This window comes from Sturnus vulgaris, unplaced genomic scaffold (genome assembly GCF_052056855.1).
Source record: "Sturnus vulgaris isolate bStuVul1 unplaced genomic scaffold, bStuVul1.hap1 Scaffold_198, whole genome shotgun sequence".
In the NCBI taxonomy this organism is placed as follows: Eukaryota; Metazoa; Chordata; class Aves; order Passeriformes; family Sturnidae; genus Sturnus; species Sturnus vulgaris.
Genome location: NW_028276185.1, coordinates 285,806 through 302,981, shown reverse-complemented (window position 1 = coordinate 302,981; position 17,176 = coordinate 285,806). Strand labels below are relative to the sequence as shown.

Below are 17,176 nucleotides of genomic sequence, written 5' to 3'. Positions count from 1 at the left end.
TAACAAGACAAAATAAACCTTCACTTTCAGATTCAGTCCTGAAAGCACAGGACATAATACCGAGCATAAATAGAACACATGACTGGAGATACAAGCACCATAACATCACCCTAGGACAGTATGGAACAAGACGGAAGGCTTTAATTGTTGTCTCTTTCTGTCTTCTTCTTCTTTCTTCATGGTTTCAGGTAGTAGATTCTGGTTGGACAGTTAATGCTGCACAGTGGGTCACAGGAGTTTGGTTATTCAGTGAAAAGTATAAATAATATAGGTGTTAGTTCTTAATTGAACTTTTTAACTTTAAAATCCTTGTATCTAGCTCGATACGCCTCCATTTTGCTGGCCTTTAGCTGGTGGCTAGACATGTTGCAGAACTCTCTGTACATTAAGATTCATTAAACAACCAAGCCCAAATTCAAGAAAATTCACCTCCTTTGTGTTTTTAATCCTGTCTCTGACTAAAAGCAAAAGAAAATGAAGACAAGGCACTAATTAGGTGGTGCAGTTACCCCATTTACAAGTGAATCCAACACTTCCCTGGGCAGCCCATTCCAATGCCCAATCACCTTTTCTGTGAATAAATTCTTTCTAATGTTCAGGCTAAACCTTCCTTTGGTGCAGTTAAGGCTGTGTCCTCTTGTCCTGTCCCTGTTCCCTAAGAGAAGAGCTCGACCCCCACCAGGCTGCACCCTCCTGTCAGGGAGTTGTAGAGAGTGATGAGGTCTCCCCTGAGCCTCCTCTTCCCCAGGATAAACATTCCCAGCTCCCTCAGCTGCTCCTCACAGGACTTGTGTTCCACAGCTTCTCCCCTGTTGTTCCACAGCCACTGCTCCTGTTCCAGTGCAGCTGCAACCCCTCCAGTGGTGCTGCTCCCACTCCAGTGCTGCTTGTCTGTGACAATGAGGGGACAGGTGGAACTGTGGGGCCATTGTGTCACTGAGGGCACACATGACACTTTGGAGCCATTGTGACATTGAGGGGACACATGGAACCCTGAGACCATTGTTTCACTAGGGGACACATGGAACACTGAGGCCATTGTGCCACTGCAGAGCCTCCTGGAAGTGTGGGGCCATTGCAACACTGAGGGGACACGTGGAACTGTGCGGATATTGTGTCACTGTGGGGACACATGGAACACTGGGGCCATTGTGACACTGAGGGAAAACATGGAACCATGAATGCCATTGTGACACTGAGGGGTCACATGGAACCGTGGGGACACTGTGATTCTGAGGGGACTCGGGGTACCCTGGGGCCATTGTGATGTTGAGGAGATACATGGAACTGTGGGGACATTGTGACATTGGGAGGACACAGAGAACTCTGGGGCCATTGTGACACAGAGGGGACAAATGGAACCGTGGGGTCACTGTGACACTGCAGCACCTCCTGGAACTGCGGGGTCATTGTGACACTCAGGAGACACATGGAACCGTGGGACCATTGTGATATTGAGGGCACACATGGAACCCTGGCCCAAAGTGACACTGAGGGGACACATGAAACCATGCGGATATTGTGACACTGAGGGGACACATGAAAGCCTGGGGACATTGTGTCACTGAGGAGAAGCGTGGAACCCTGAGGTCATTGTGACAGGAGGGGACACACGGAACCATTTGGCCATTGTGATACAGGAGGGGCTCTTGGAACTGTGGGACCATGGTGACACTGAGGGGACACATGGAACTGCGGAGCCATTGTGACATTGGTGGACACATGAACGCCTGCGGCCATTGTGTCACTGAGGGGAAACATGGAATCCTGAGGCCAGTGTCATACTGAGGAGACGAATGGAACCCTGAGGCCATTGTGACATGAGGGGTCACATGGAACCATTGGGCCATTGTGACATGGCAGGGTCTCTTGGAACTTTGGGACCATGGTGATACCGAAGGGACACATGGAACCCTGGGCCATTGTGACACTAAAGGGACACGTGGAACTTTGGGGATATTGTAACTTTGAGGGGACACATGGAACTCTGGGGCCCTTATGATACTGAGGGGACACATGGAACTGTGGGGACATTGTGACATTCAGGGTACACACGGAACTGTGAGACATTGTGACACCTCAGGGCCTCTTGGAACTGTGGGACCATTGTGCCACTGAGGGGACACATGGAACCCTGGGGCCATTGTGACATTGAGGGGACACATGGAACCCTGGGGCCATTATGACATTGAGGGGACACATGGAACCCTGGGGCCATTGTGACACTCAGGAGACATATGGAACTGTGTGGACGCTGTGACACTCCAGTGTCTTGTGGAATCCAGAGGCCCCTGTGATTCTGCGGGTCCTCATGGAACCAAGGATCCATTGTGATCCCACAAGGCCTTGTCATTCTCTGCGACTTCATGGAACTGAGGGGACACTGTGACACTGTGGAGTCTCTTGAATCCAAGAAGCCATTGTGACACTTTCAGGATTTGGGGAAAGAAAGTGACTCTGACACTTTGAAGTCTTGTGGAATCCAGAGGCCCTTATAGTTCTGTGGGGCCTCATGGGACCAAGAATCCTTTGTGATATTTTGGGGCTTCAGGGAAAGAAAGGGATTCTGTGACACTGTGGGGTCTCATGCAATCCAGAGGCCCCTATGGTTCTGTGGGGATTTATGGAACCAAGGGGCCATTGTGATGCCTCAGGGCCTTATGGTGTCCAGAGATCATCATGACATTTTGGGGTCTCCTGGAATGAAGGATCCATTTTGACTTTACAGGGCCTCATGGAGCCAAGGGTGACAACATGAGACCTCACAACAGAAAGGGGGTCCCTCTGTGCTGGTTTTGCACATTTGACATTTTGTGAGGAGTGAAGAAGCCACCCCCGGAAATGATTTTTTTTCACAGGAGCTGCTGAGAGCTTCCTCCATGTCTGACAAAATCTAATCAGTGATTAGTTTTGAGAACTGACAACCTGTCAAACCACTGAAAAAGCTGTGCAGCCACAGCGGCCACACTGTTCTGGCTGGGGCCCTTGAAAATCCTGGCACAGCCCCTCAGAATTCTCCACTGTAAACAGCTCTGGCCACCACCTAGCAGGGATCATATGATTATCTGCAGGCCTTGGAACAAGATATTATCTCTTTCACTGTACAGATGAGACTTGCAGACCTTCAATTCTCTCTCGAGTGAGAGAACAGGACAGAGTGAAGACACGTAGAGGAACAACATGTGGACCCCAAGGTTAGAGAAGTAGAATTCAGGTCCCAGATGGGAGGGATTGAGGAGATGCCTCACTCTTGGGTTGAAATCCTCTTGTAAGTCTATGGGAAAGATACATCAGACTCTATTTCCCTGTAACTTTTTAAAAAGCACGTGGAGGATGAAGTGTTCAAATTGTAGGCATGAGCAAAAGCATCCATGCTGAACAAGCAGATATTGATGTAGCTTGAACAGAGAGAGATGAGAGTGATGAAGACCCTTTACCCCAGGGAAGGAGAAGAGAAACTCTGTTCCCAGAGATGAAGATGATCTCAGAGACAGATGAAGAGAACCTTTGCTTCTGAGCAGCTCATCCTTAAAAGTGTACCCCATTAGCCAAAGATTGAACCCTCAAAAACAATTGTGGGGAAAGCTGTAGGTCGAGGGGAGGGACTTTTACAAAGTGATGAGATTTCCATTCTCCTGGGCAGCTGATTCACTGTGACTTTGAAGCCACGAGAGAATTGTCTCTTGTGGAGAAGTCTCCATAACACGCGAAAAGAGACTCCTCTCCCTAAGTGAACTGGAAAAAGACTATTTTAGAGATGGTAAACTGGCTGAATTGTTCCTGTATGTTGTCAATGTAAAGAAAAGAGGGTGTGGAGGGAGGAGAAGTGTTCTCAAGGTTTTATTCTAATTCTTATAATTCTTTTAGTTCTGTTAGTACAGTCCTTTCTTTATACTCTTTAAGGTTTGAGCCTGCTTTGTCTTCCTCCTAATCCTATCTCACAGCAGGAAATGAGTAAATAATTCTAGTGGAAGATTTGGCCAGCACTAAACCTGTAGTAGCTAACAGCTGGCCTGGAGGCCTTACAGTTATAACTAATCCCGACTGTAATTTTATAATGTAAATAATAATATAACTACCGTAATGATATAACTTGAGCAGTCTGGGCTGTTGGGGAGCAGGTCTAGGCCATCTGGGACATGGGCAGCCACTGGCCAGTTAGCCAGGTGGCAACTAATTTAGCCAAGCAGAGCTAACCGTGCAGACTTCAAAGGCTATATAGGGAGAACAGCCCTCAATAAAAGTTGGTTTTTGTTGCACGAACACGGAGTTTTTTGTCTTTGCTCTGTCTCAACTGCAATGAGTGGTGACCCCGATGTGATAGGCAATAGCCCAGCTGTGGGGATAGTGGTGGAGTTGGAACCCCAGTGGGGGAAGGTGACTGGGAAGAGCTGCCAGCAGTCGAGAGCTGTGGAGGTCCTTGTAAATAGAAGAACGTGCTGGGGACCCTTGTAAATAGAAGATTCTTACAAAAAGAAGAAGCAGATGGAGATACAGGAATGTGATTTTCCAGAGAAGAAATAGAAGGGGCTCAGAGCCATGGACTGGACACAGCTGCCAGAGCTGCAGCAGAGACACCATGGGCAATGCCCACCAGGGAAGTGGCCGGTCAAAATTGGATGTTTCTGCCACTCCTTCCCAGTCAGGCTCTCCTCAGCCTCCAGCAGAGTCAATTCCTGCAATCCTCCCATCACCCTGGCAATGGACACAGGATCTGTCCCCACATGTCCCAATGGCATTAGGGTACACTGTGAACCAGGATCAACTAACACTCTATATTTCTGTGGCTCTGACGTGCCAGGACATCAGATCCACACCATCCAAAAGATGGTGGGCAGGGCCCCTCTAGCCCTGGTTATTATTTCTTTCTTTATGATACATGCTGGAGGTTCCTTCAGGGGGATCTGACAGATCATCCTCCCTTCTGTAGTACCTGGCACCTCAGTCATGGGAGGCTGAGGCTACCTTCACTTTATCAGAGCTCCCTCGCTTTGTGTTTCCCTCCCTGAGCTGACAAACCCGTGCTGCCAGGACAGAAGTGGGTTTCCCATCTCACCTTCTCATGTCTTCCCCATGGCCACGCAGAAAGAACCACAGGTCAGCTCATGGGGTACCCTCTCTCTAGCTGGGGCATATTGGGCTCTGACTTTGGGGCCTGTGACTCGCACTGGTGCTGCAATGATCTTCCTCATCTCCTCCCTTATCTCCTCTTTAAAATCCTCTTTGAGTTCCTTAATCACAGCAGAGACAAGAGCCTGCATTGGGCCATTGATCATATTCTCATAATTTCTAAGCTTGTTGGCAACAGAACCCACTGTCTCTCAGTTGTTATCAGCATTAATTGTTGCAATAAAGGTGGTGTAGTGAGATGGCCCCGGGTCTGTCAGATTCCACAACATCTGCCCTGTGCACCTGGCCTTGTCAGTGTCATTGCCATGCTGTCCATCCCTCCCAAAGAGCACCTCCAGCACTGCCACTTCTCTCAGCTCTTGGATCCCTTCCTCAAGAGTCTTCCAAGGCATTCTATGGTGGTTCTCCTGCATTCTCTCTCTGTGGACAAACCTCTCTCTCACACTCATTAAAAGTCACTCCCAGAGGGAAAGGAGGCCTGGCTCTCTTACAAATACCTGGTCCACACCTGAGTCCTGGGTCAAGGATCCCAAATTCCTTGCCTCAATACCATCCAGTTGGACGCCTGTACCCATAAGGTCCCAGACCCAAAGTAACCAAGTTTTAAAAGCCTCACGGCCCCATCATACAATGTATTTTTACAGATTACAGAGACTCTCATATGACTGGGACTCAGTGATCTCAACCTCTGTCTCCCCTCTGGTTGTGAGGGTCCTCCTTTCTTATCTTTATCATCTATGTGCTTTGTTCTCATCTTAGATTTCTTTGTTTCCACAGGGGTGACTATTGCTGGCTCAAGTGCTCTTGCAGTACATTTGGAACCTGGACAGATGTCTGTGAGTCCCACTGCTGCACCATCAGACTCTCCCTCTTGAAGGCAGGGGGAGGGTTTCTCACCAGCTGGGGAAAGGTACTCCTTCAGCATCTGGCTCATCTCATACATCTCATTCACTGTAACCCCTACCCACTCTGGGTGGTTTCTTTCTCAAGTGGGCTATGGGGCAAGGTCAGGCTCTGAGGCAGGGTTAGGCTTTGGGTAACATCCCTAGTCTCTGGAACAGGGTCAGGCTCTGCAGCAGCATCCCAATTTCCTGGGGTTGTTATCCAAGTCAATGTCCCCTTGTCTCTGAATGTTAAACAGAACAGGCAGATTAGCAACACCAGCCACTCTATGATATCATTAGCATTTAGAGTGGATTTGAGCTCCTTGAAAACAGGTGGGGTGGACCTAAACAACTGGGTGATGGGTTGGGAGAAAATTTCCCCTGCTGTCACTTCCTCACAGTAAGTACCATTATTGTAGTAACCCCCAAAACACACAGTTAGAGTGCAATAGCTCTGAATCCATGTACTTAGCTTCCAGAGAGAGTTAAAAATCCATGAATTCCTCACCTTATCAACCCACAAAATGAACTCTGTAATAGTCACAGTACCCTTGGTGATAGCACCCGTCTTGAGATAAGGGGGTGCAAGTGGGACAGATGTAGCAGTGACCACGTGCAGCCTGAGCCAGGGTAAGCTGGACAACATGGTGCCACCTAAAACACAAAATCAGGTCACTCAAGAACTGTTATTGCTTTTCCAGCCTTTCCACTCAATGCCCAGAGGTGGCACCATGGGTGCCAAAATCTGTCCTGGTTTGAATAAAAGACAGGTGTGTGCTAGGGAAAGCAGGGCCTTCCCTTGAAATGGAGAAAGCAAATCCCTCCCTCTGAATGAGTACAATTTTGAAATTAAGGGGCTCTCAGGCCAAGATATGGGGACAGGAATGACAGTTCTTTACTAGTATATCTAAGAAGGCAAACAGAACAACAACTCTGGAATTAACAAGAAGCAGAACAGGAACCCAGTTCCAGACCTTCTGGGCCTCAGGCACTTTTCCCCTGTGCTGCAGTCACCGTCACCGCTGGCAGTGAGCGCTGGCAGATTCCCGGTGGACGGGGCAGATGTGACGATCCCGGCACCTGCAGGGGCTGGGGGTGATGGCAGCTGTGTCCCAGATGGGAAGGGACGGAGGAGAGGCAGGATGCTGGGAAAACAGCAAGCTGAAGCAGGAGGGCGTCCAAGCAGGGCTGCGGGGTCCAAAACAGAGAGGCAGCTCCCGGCGTTGGGATGGTGGGGGGGTAGCAATGACCTTTCTGCTCCGAGAGCCAAAAGCGAGCGAGAGCCAGCAACTGCCCCCACCCTCCTTTACCTGCTTCCAATCTCACCGTGTTCCCCCTTTCCCTCCCCCCGCCCTCCGAGAGAAACTCCCAAAAAACCAGGGAGGCTCTCCCTGGTGCTGGGACCTAACCATCAGTGCTTCTTAGCATGTCAATGGGAAAAAAATTCCACAGGCAGAGAGGAAAGGAAAAACCAACCCCCAACAGACGCTCATCCAGTTCTTCACTGATTTGAGGTTTATCAGCTGTTGCAGGCACTGGGATGATGGTACAATGTTTTAATGTTCGGTAATCATCTAATTTCACAAGTGTAATTAATTATATCTGTTATCGGAAATGTTTGGGATTGTTGTATCAGAATTATTCCCAATTACTGTAAGTTTTGCTTTTACCACATGTATTGTTTTGTTTTGAACTTCCCTTCATGATCATGGCAAGAGTCATGCATGCTGTTTTTAAAACAAGGAAGGGAGAAATAGCTCCTAAATATTTATATATTTATAATTTTTTTTTGCAATATTTATACCAAAAAAAGGTAAAATATTTTTATGTAAGGCTCTTCAATTGAAGGTACAATGACAAAGTCTAATTAATTCATTAACTTAAGGAGAAGGTATGCATGTGTTTTTATCATCAACAAGTTCAAAGTAGTCACCTGTTTACTCAGCCAAATATCAATTGCCTCCAAGAAAATGCAGCCCAGTGAGAAGAAAAAGAACCTAATCACCATGCAGCCTTCGTGGCCAGAACAAAACCAGAAGTAGGACTGCCAAGACATGGCTGTGTCTGGAAATTTACAGGCAAATTGCCAACAAAAGCCCTGTGTCATCATCATTCCTACTAACCTTCTTCAGTTATTCCCTGTTCCAGGATCCAAGAGCACATTCAGTGATGTCAAAGATCAACATTTCCAGCTAATGGACTATTTGGACTTTAAAACAATGGTCATTTATTCCCATTTCCCTAGGAGACATTGGACATTATTCTTTTTTTTTTCTCATGTTGTGAAACCCTGTGTCAATTACATGATAGAATTTGCTAAGTTTTGTTGATTGTAATCTGTCTTTTATGTATCTTATCCCATATCTAACAGATAACCAGTGATAACCTTAATGAGATAACACCCTCACAAGAGAGAGCTATTTTAACATCAGAACATATGAACCTTCTTTGAATTAAAAAAAGGATGAGATGTTGCAGTCATGTATTATAAATTATAAAAGAAAGGCCTCATAAAATCAGGTCTTACTCTCTGCTAAATTAATAGCTAGCCTGTCACTTCTTCTATGTGCAGCTAAGTAACTTGCTTGTTCCCATGTGAAAACAATCTTCAGCATGAAAACAATGAACACAACAAGCTATTCTGGTAAGAGAACCATTTGCACCTGCAAGAAATAAGAAATCTGTCCTGCTGGGGACAAGGACGTTCATTCCCTTCCAGGAGCCCAATGCCCGGCTGGGGCTCCAGGGCAGGGGGTCCTTGAGCAGCTGCCCCAGAACCTCCGCCAGGGTCTCCCAGCGCAGCCGGAGCCGCTCGGCCTGGGGTCCCCAAAGGCCTCAGCGAGCCCCAAGTCCCTGCCAGGAACCCTCAACTCCCTCCAAGCCAGCATCTCCCACAGCCCCTGCAAGTTCCCCCCATGGCACCGGCCGTGGCCGTGTCCCCACATGTCACTGGCCATGTCCCACCATGTCCTCACCCATGGCTGTGTCCCCACCATGTTTCCATCCCTGTCACTGTCCCCCACATCTCCATCCATGCCCGTGTCCCCCCATGTCCCCACAAATGGCCACATCCCCCTCCATGTCCATGTGTCCCCATGTCACTCTCCATGTCTGTGTCCCCACCCTGTCAATGTCCCCCCATGTCCCCACCCATGTCTCAGTTCAGTGTCTTTATTTTTACCCCAGGGTTGGATGTTTTAAAGGGATGAAGAGTAATGAAAAGCAAATCAAGGCCAAAAGAAAACTATTTCCATGTCTGTGTGAGCTGAGGATCCACGTGCTTGGGAGGGAGGGAAGAACATTTTTGGAGGAGTTTCCACCCCACTGTCTCCAAAATCTTGGTCTTTGTCCCAGTCCATCACCATTTGGCTGCGGAAGACACCCCTGGGCAATAGGAAATCAAAATCCTGGAATCACTGATGTTTGATGTAGTGGTTTTGGTTTATTCATTTGAAACTTTTTTGTGGTGGGAGATGATTAAGAAGTACACAAAAACCAGGTTTAACTTTAAATGGTAAAAGAGAAATTTTATTGCTAGAAACTATAAGAAATATAAACTTAGAATAAAACTTTAGACTAGTTTTTTTCTTCCACACATTTTTTTTTTAATACTGAAAACATAGAAAAACAACTCAGGTAGTTTTCCATCTTTAAAATAGTTTTTTACTAATTTACTTGAAAGAGGAGACTTTTTTTTAGTCTATGGAGATTTCTTCACAACAAACAGTTTTCTTGTGGTTTGGATGTTACAGTGATTAAGAGAATGGAAATCTGATTACTATCTAAAACCCTTTATTCACACTAACAGTTTTTCTCACAACTTTCATTAAGGACTATTAATTTATAAGGCACACTTTAAGGATTATAATAGTTTTACGAAAAGCTTACCTTATTTTTGAGTACAGTGGTTTTTTGCTTTTCTTTTTTTTCTGGGGAACATCAGAGGGATCTTGATTATTTAAACTTACGAGATTACAGCAATTTTAACGTTTGTTTAATATTACTGCATTTCTTTATATTTACAGTTAGAACAGTAATATTCACTTCGTAATATTTTTATATGTTATAAAGGAAACAAGAGGTTTTTCGCCATATTTTTAAAAAGGCAGTTCTTTTGGATTTGACATTTCTTTTTGTTTGATTTTGATGTTTGTATATTGTTTCTGTGTGTATTACTTGTATTACTTTTTTTTTTATATTTAGGAGAGAGAGAATAAACTACCTGTAAAGATTTATTCTGGGCATTGAAAGAGTTAATACCTTGCCCGGGCAGCAGAGGGTTTTGTGATTTTTTCCAGGTGGGGCAGTCGGAGTTATTTACAATAAAGAGTCTTTCAAGGCCACGCTGGGGGCTGGGTGAGGACTGTAGGGTTTAGTCAGAGGAGTCGTGATGAGTTTCTGGTTTCATGGCTGTTCTCCGGCGCCCGCTGCACTCAATTCCAGCCACGGGCCGGGGGTTCTTCCTCCACCCTGCCCAGCAGGGCACCACCAGAAGAGAGGATTGAACACAGAAGAGCCAAATCCGCCCGCGCAGCCCCCGCCGAGCCCGAGCGGCGGCCGCCGGGGCCCTGCTCCCGAGAGCGCTGCGAGGAGATGGTGGCGCTGGAGCGGGCCGAGGAGCGCATGGCCGAGCTGCAGCAGGAGAAGGGCAGCCTGCGGCAGCTGCTGGAGGACGTGCGGGCCGCCCTGCAGAGCAGCGATGCGCGGTGCCCGGCGCTGCGGCTGAGTCCGGGCCGGCTTCTGCACCGCGCTCCCGGCGGCGGCTCGGGTGGCCCCAAGCGCTTCAGGAGAGATGCTGCTCTCGGAAAGTCAGTGTTTAGAACCCCTCCACCTCCGGACTGAGACCGAAGTTGCTCGTTCATCCTCGGCATTAACTTTCCAGTAAAGTTTAGTTACAAGGGAGGCTTTTAGGAGAAATGTATGGCATCGGTGTGCCATTAAATATGTTTGTGATGAGCACTGTTCAAAGTGTAGGGGAGTTCAGCTTAACAAACCCACGTGTACAATGCTGCTGCTGCTTCTCCTGTACGTGTAGCCAGGATGTGCTGATAGCAGATGCTGGGTATGCACTGCTGCAGGGTTTTTCCTGAAGTAAGAAAGAACTTTGGGATTCTTCCCTGCACAAGCACGTGCAGTGCCTCAGTCATAAGTGCCTCAGAAATAGCACACTTCTTCAGAGTGTGGTCATAAGGGTTCAGAGTTGGAGCCAGTTCTGCGGGCAGGCTGATGAATAGTCTGGGGCTCCTCTGCAGAGCCCCATTCATTCTGGGGCTGCTTTCTGCTGGTCCTGCTGGACTGGCTCGAGTGAAACACACACCCAATTAACAGCAGTTAAATTACTCTGGCATGAAACAGTGGGGAACAGGCAGAGCAGTGAAGGGCAGCATGGACCAGTTGTTCTGGCAGCTCTGACGAGGTCTGGTTTGATACAGCACTCACAGAACTCTGCTCCACCTGTGACACTTCCACTTGCAGTAGATGACTGTTCCTCTTCACAATATCCAGCAAGGCAGGTCAAAGACACTTTTACCATTTTCATCTTCAAAAGGGAGAAGAAATCAGCAGCAAACATGAAGTAACCAGTCAGAGCTCCTGGGCAGAAACAAAAGAACAAAGAGTGATGGAAAAAAACAGGTGGAGCAGGGATCCTTATCTCTGTGGGAGATATCCTCTGCTAATGGGCCATCTGTTAAAACCAGGTGGGGCAGTGTTCTTTATCATTTCCACAACCCATCCTTCCTCCAGGAAGATATCTTCTGTTAATGGGCCATTGAGTGCCACTGCATGACTGATAAAATTCCATCATCCCATTGGGAGATGCTCCAGCCAGGGGGAGGAGCCAAGCCTTTCCTACCTAGATAAAATCTGAGATTTGGAACACCAAGGCAGCCCTTCCCCACTTGTTTCGAGAGGACAAGAGCTACCAGACCTTTCTACAGCATCACTACTACAACAAGACCACTTCATCGGGACTGCTACCACCGCCCTAACTAGTGGGGAGTCAGGTTGTATTCTGATTCTGTCAATTGTTTTCTTTTCTACTGTTGCATGTATTTTAATTCTCTTCTCTTTTTTCCTATAAAATTGCATTTCTTACTTGGAGTCTCTCACTGGTTTTGCTTTCAAACCAGCACAATTTTGGAGGGTATTTTGGCTGAATCTTGATATTTGGGGAGTTTTTGATCCGTGTGTTAAAGTTTGGAGGATTTTGGATGGGAATCTTGGCGTTTGTGAGGTTATTACAGACACAAGATGCTCAATGACTTCCAGTGATGAACTTGGGCAAGGAGGAACACCCAGTTTATGGAGCTCTCTTCTTGTTATTTCCCCCCAAACCAGGAATTTTCATTCCCCAGGTGTGCAGGGATGGAGGAGGCAGAAAAGCCCCAGAGATCTCTCAGGAGGAGGGGCTGCAAACCCAGCCCAGGGAGCTGCGAGGAGGAAAGACCCTCCCTGAGCCGGGAAGGCGGCCGGAGATCCAGGCAGAGCTCAGAGCTGGTGGAGAAGCCTCCTGGAGGGGAGAAGCCCCACAGGTGCTTGGAATGTGGGAAGGGTTTCAGGTGGAGCTCCCATCTGATCCGACACCAGGTGGTCCACACTGGGGAGAAGCCCTATGAGTGTGAGGAATGTGGGAAGAGCTTCAGAGACAGGTCCCATCTGATCCGGCACCAAAGGATCCACACTGGGGAAAAGCCCTATGAGTGTGGGAAATGTGGGAAGAGCTTCACAACGATTTCTCACCTGATGGAGCACCAGGTGATCCACACAAGGGAACGGCCCTACACCTGCTTGGAATGTGGGAAGAGCTTTGGGTGGAGCTCTGCCCTGAGACAACACCAGCGCATCCACACTGGGGAGAGGCCCTACGAGTGTCCTGAGTGTGGGAAGAGCTTCTCACAGAGCTCAACCTTGACCCGACACCAATGGAGTCACCACTAAGGGAAGCCCTGTGAGTGCCCCGAGTGTGGGAAGAGCTTCGTGGTCTGCTCCAGCTCCATCCCCCGTTGGGCAGAGCCCTGGTGGTCCGTGGTCCTGATGATCCCCATTGTGTGGGGGGAAGTTGTTGGAGAGATTTCTCTCTCTTTTCCTTCTGTTGCTATGATTTGATTGGGAATAAATTCCCTCGCTGTGCCCACGCTGTGTCTGTGTTGCCCATTTTGCTCTTTGGTGTCTTTGCTTATCCTGTCTTAATCTGATCCTGGAGCTCCTGGTTTAACTTTCTCTTCCTTTGCAGCTGTAGAGGCAGGGTCAATGGCTTTGGTGGGTGCCTGGCATCGGGCCAGCATCACTCAGGCCATGGGCACCCCTGAGATCCCAGTGTGGTGATGCATTCCCCCACTCCTAGAGAAAGTGCCCACCCAGACTGAGGCTGGGATGAAACATGGTTATGACTGGAGCCCACTCTCTTGTGACCCTGCCAGCAGAAATCCAAAAGGAGACCTTTGAGCTCTCCTTGGCCACCGTGGGCTGTGACCAGCAGTCTCCCTCTGAGGGGCCTCTCAGAGCCAGCAAACCCTCGGCTTTGCTGTGCCTGGAGGATCACTGAAACACGACGTGTCCTGGGCCCATACCCTCACTGCTCAAGGCCCATCCTTTGGCCAGTGGGAGATGCAAAAACATCTGAAGGGAGGATTTCACTGAGCTCTCGGGGGAATTGCCTGCACTGACTGTTCTGTCTGTGTGTGTGCCCCTGCACATATGCCATAACAAATCTGGGAGAAATACAGCTTTCCTAGATGTGGAAGTACTGTGGATATCTAAGTTAGGCCTCTAAGCAAGGTTTAGTTATAGTTATGAACTTACTTTAATGCTGTAAGTGTTAAATGTTTTGCTAAGTTTTTAAATGTAAGTCATAAGCTAAGTGTTGTTCTTCCATTAAATTACTAAGTACAACATGGAAGTTATAGCTATAAGTTAGGTTAAATGCTGTTAAGTGTTAGTGCTTTGTTGAATTGTTAATGTTAAGTTATAAGTCAGGTATTAGTTCATTGTTGTACCTCTGTTGGATTGCTGGGGCTAAGGTATAAGTTAAGTGACAAATTAAGAGAGAAGTTAAAGTGCTGCTTAGTGTAGATTAGTTTTTAGGCTGTTCCTTTTAATCCTTGCCTGCACTCTCTTTTGTTCCATGCACCTGAACACAGCACACACCCACCCACACTCCCCTAGAGAGTTCTCAGTTCATTTCTGTTTTGGTTGCCTGGATTTTGTTTGGTTTTGTTGTTGCTTGTTTTCCCTTGTTGTGCCTCACTTGTTCTGTAGGCAGTAGAGTAAATCTTGCCATTAAACTTGTTGTATTTTGTCGCTTAATATTAAATCTGACTTTTGTTCATGCCCTTGTCACCGATTTTTAAGCGATCTCAAACGCTCTCATTCATGACAGCACCACAATGTCCCGCATCACCGAGGGCCCTGACACACGCCCGTGTCACAAAGGGCCACCCCCGGCACCCAAGAGCAGAGGGACAGCCTGGAAGCGGCCCGGAGCAGCCCCGGCCTCGTGGCCTTGTAGCCCCTGGCGTGGCCAGAGCCCTGGGAGGCTTTGGCCACGGTGGGAGCCGGCAGCCCCAGCCCCGGCCTGCAGAGCCCTGGGGCTGCAGCCCGGGCTGGCCGGGGCAGGAGGAATTGGCCGGGCCGGACGTGCCAGGGCCTTGTGGGCAGTGGCTCCGTGTCCCGCGGGAGGCCGGGGACGAGGGGTGTCCCTCAGGGCTGTGCCCGGGCACCGGGGCTCGTCAGTGCCTCGCTCAGTGACACCCAGGGGCACCGAGCGCAGCCTCGGCGCCTTTGCAGGGCACGGGGAGCTGAGCGGGGCAGGGGCACCACGGAAACACCGAGTGCCTGCCCGGGGCAGAGCCGGGGCAAAGCCGGGCTGGAGAGCCGGGAGAGGCTGCTCAGAGCTGGCCCGGGCACTTGGGCACCTGGGAGACAGAGCCCGGCTCTGGGCTGACACTGAGCCCAATATCTGAGAAATCACAGCCGACTTTTCTAGACACACTTCGTTATTTTGCATTTTCTCAATGTAACTTTCTATCTATTTCAATGTTCATTTTACTTTATTTTTTACCCTTTAGAAAGAATTCCATTGTATTTCGTTATGTGTGAGGAGGGATGGGCTGGGGAAGGTTGTGGGTAATGGAGCTTTTTCTTCAATATATTTTGAAATCTGAGATGTGACAAGTCCAGACTTTGACTCCAGCAGCAGTGTCTGGTTCCAGACTGTTCTGCTTTTCACGGTGACATCTCAGTTCATTGAAATCCAGCAGTCAATGCCCTTGAAACACGGAAAAGCTGGGAATGAGGTTAAAGACCTTGGAGGGTTTGCTGTGTCCGTACATTCCCCATCTCCCCTGGTGTCCGTTCAGCCTCTCCACTCCTGTCCTAGAGCACATTGCTGTATCCAGAGTGCAGTACGTGCTTTTACAGATAGATACATGTGATTATTGTGTACACGATTCTCTTGCAGTGAGAGGTTACTGTGATGGTAATTCCATGGTAATTCCATGATCCTCTGCTTTGTGCCCAAAGAATGGTTATTGTATCTAAACCCCGGCAGCCCGGGAGGGGATGTGTGCGGGGCCGGGGCGGGGAGAGGCTCCTTGTTCATTCCGCGGGCGTTTTGAAGCCTCGCTGCTCGGGTTTTCCGCGGCTCTCTCTGTGCACCGTGGGTTTCTGTTTGCCTGAGAAGCGGTTTTGCCCAAAGCAAACAAAGGATTTTTTTCCCCTTTTCTTGGCTCGGAGAGGCTGCAGGGGCAGCCTTGCCGTGCCTGGAGGCGAACTGAGCAGCTGCTGTGTCGCAGCCCGGGGGCTCCGCGCCGGCAGGAGCGGAGCGGCGCCGCTGCAACCCAAAGCCGCTGCGAGCCGGGCCGAGCCGGGAGAGAAAACAGCCCGAGGCTTCAGCCCCGCTGCTTCGCCTGCCGGGACCGTGCCCGCGGAGCCCGGCTGGGGAGGAGTTCAAGGGCAGGCGAGCCCCGGGCTTTCATCTCCTTCGGGACAGCCCCTGGTTGGTTTTTCCCCTGGGGGAGAAGCGGCGCCACCTGTACAATGTGTTGTGAGCAGGGATTTCTCTGGCATTTTGGGTCATTTTCCCTGGTGAGTGTGGGGAAAGGTCTGATAATTTAATATCCAGAGTCTGGGAGGTTTTTTTGCTTTGTAGGCTTATTGTTTGTTAATAAACTGTTGGAGTTTTTTCCTCTTTCATCTATTAATATTTATTTCCCATTGGTGGAAAGGGATTATTGGAACCCTGCAGAGAAGAGAGCACTCACTCCAGTGTGCTTTTTAAAATCGTCTCTCAAACTAAGATACCCATCCCTGTGGCCTCCTGTCCACTCACCCCAAGGGACTCCGGTGGCTCTCCCAGTCTATCCCAGTCTCTCCCAGTGTCCTCACAGTCCCTCCCAGTGTCACCAGAGTCCTTCCCAATTCCTTTTAGTCCACAGACATTCCTTTCCCAGTCCACTCCCAGACCTCCAGCCTCTCTCCCACTGCCATCCCAGTGCCTCCCCAAATCTCTCCCCTCTATCCAAGTGCCCTCTCAAATCCTTTTCAGTCAAATCCCAAACCTCCAGTCTTTCTCCCATTGCCCCAATCCACTCCACTCTCTCCCAGTGTTTCCCTACTCTCTCCAATTTCATTCCCAGTCACTCTCAGTGCCACACCAGCCCTCTCCCATCTCTCCCAGTCCCCCCCAGCTGATCCCAGTGTGTCCCCACTCTCTCCCAGTGTGTCCATCTCGCTGGTTCCCTCGAGCTCCCAGCTCCGGCTGCCTGCTCTGCTCCCTGATGGATTTCTACCCTGCCGACATCCAGCTGAGCTGGTTCCAGGGCCAGCAGGAGCTCTCGGGACACGTGGTGGCCACTGACCTGGTCCCCAATGGGGACTGGATTTCTACCAGCTCCTGGTGCTGCTGGAAACCCTGCCCGGCACGGGGTCAGCTCCAGCTCCAGGTGGAGCACGTCAGCCTGGAGCACCCCCTGAGCCGGCACTGGGGCACGGCCCGGACCCCACAGTGTGGGGGGAGTTGGGGAGGCGCTGGGGGAGCTGGGAGAGGGATTGGGCTGTGCTGGGGTAACTGGGAGAGAGTTTGAGATAGCCTAGTTTAAACTGGGATAATGGATTGGGGGTCTAGAATGGCTGAGGAGTTTGAAGGATGTTAGGAGGGTGGG

The 17,176-nt window shown here is 49.3% G+C and overlaps 1 pseudogene; it reads right to left on the bottom strand.

Moving 5' to 3' along the window:
• LOC148217867 (uncharacterized) overlaps window positions 1-17,176 on the bottom strand; it is a 114,396-nt pseudogene that overhangs the window by 74,503 nt on the left and 22,717 nt on the right.